The sequence below is a fragment of the Pundamilia nyererei genome, unplaced genomic scaffold (assembly GCF_000239375.1).
Source record: "Pundamilia nyererei isolate P.nyererei 1_Seehausen unplaced genomic scaffold, PunNye1.0 scaffold00151, whole genome shotgun sequence".
Taxonomy (NCBI): domain Eukaryota; kingdom Metazoa; phylum Chordata; class Actinopteri; order Cichliformes; family Cichlidae; genus Pundamilia; species Pundamilia nyererei.
In genome coordinates, this window is record NW_005187552.1 from 1219237 (window position 1) to 1221183 (window position 1947).

Here is a 1947-nt window from a genome sequence, read left to right on the forward strand (position 1 = left end):
CTTACAACCAAAGTTTTTATCTGACGTAAAATGTATAGAAATCATACATATACCAACAAGACTGTACATCACTGTCACAACAGCGTCTGTTTCATTCAAAGGCTTTTCCTATAATATCTGGGGGGCCGGTCTCTAGTCAAAATGCCCAGGCCGATTTTTTGTCCCAGTCCAGCCCTACTGCTGGGGAAAAGAGGATAGTCATTTGATTTATTTCACAGAAAAACTAGCCTACAGGGGCTTAACATGTTTAGCAAAACTTATTTACAAACAATGTACACGTAACATACATGTAATGTTAACAACATGCACGTAATGTAGACGTATCGCAGGTGTAACGTTCACAATGTACATATACATGTAAGGTAGGCGCCATGTCAACAAAGTACACTTATAATGCACATAATGTCAACAACATTCGCATACGTAACGTACATAAATCCATTTTCAGATCTGTTTCTACATTAAATTTATAAATATAGAGCCTAAAAGCTATAAAGATGTTAATAATCATTGTACCCTAGGGAGTTTATATACTGAGTTTCATCAAGACTGATTAATGTGTCTAGGAAGAGTTAGGAAACACACATACAGAGAATTTCAGCTTACTTAGAAATATTTTGAAATTTTGAGTAAAAATATTTAAGATAACTTGAAATTTGGATTTATTTTTCCTGTGGTGGAACTACGCTTCCATATTTATCTGTATTTATAATGGCGGATAAATCAAAACAACAAATAACAGTGCTATATGTACCGGTATAAATAGTAGACCTTAGTCATGGACCAATTTTAGCTTTGTGCAAGTCCGTTGGTATTGTATAAATAAACATAAGGCTTTCAGATATAAGTCTGAAAAGTATTGGCCTTACATTTTTTAAATGTCGAGCAGACTCAGTGTGCCCGTGGATTCAGACCAAACAGAAAGAGGCTGATTGAGCTGTTGCATCCATGGATGTTGCAATTCCACTTGAATGAAACACTTTCCTGGGGGGTGGGGCATGACTCAAACTGTTTTTGCCCCACAGACTTTACTCTAAAATAATCAAATTCAGAGTTCTTGGCTTGGCAAAAAATGAAATAATAAAAATTTATAATCAAAAGTAAAAACTGACTGTGCTCAGAGTTGGAGGTCACCTAGAGAAAAAAAAAATAGAGAAAGAACTTACATCCCTGTTGTTCATGTTTGAATAGATGTTACGCTGAAAACATTTGTACTTTTTCATTCCGGGGTAATATTAACTGTCCATCAGTGTCGTCAGGAGAAATTTTGAGGCTATGGCTATTTAGAAGCTGTCACAGTCTGGCAGAGGCAGACTATAGGGAGTCAAGAAGTTGGACCCAAGTGCGTACACGTAAAATAACAAGACTTACTATTAACTGAAAACGAGCCGTTTATTGAAGGCTGATTTGAGCAATGAAAAACTAAAGCAAAGAAAAAACTAAATCATAACCTAAACTGGGTGAGCTAAACATAACAAAAAACTGACCGAAAACTGACCAAGGCCAGAGCAAAAGAGAACATGGAGCTCACAAAAAAGTCCAAAACAAAAGTCCACAAAAGACACTGGAGCTCAGGGAGCAGTTCATAAACATTTCAGGGGCCGACCCGGAGGCCGACAGCACAGGAATTCATGACCGAACAGTTCAGGCGGCCGGCCACGGGTCCAGCAAAGGCGATGGAGCAGATCAGGGGGCCGGCCACGTGGAAAGTGGCGGTGGTGAAGCAGGCATGGATGACCAAACTTTGATGACTTGGCTGATGGTCGACGGCGGTGTGGATGTGGATATGACCCCTTGGGTGGATTGGTGCGTTTCCATGGACAGGCTGTTTTGACAGGCCTTGGAAACAGCCATGCTGGAGCACAGGACGTGGGGAGCGTTGGACATGGCTTGGCGGCGGACGTGGGGAGCGCTGGACGTGGCGCGTCGGCAGGACCGGGCGTCGGC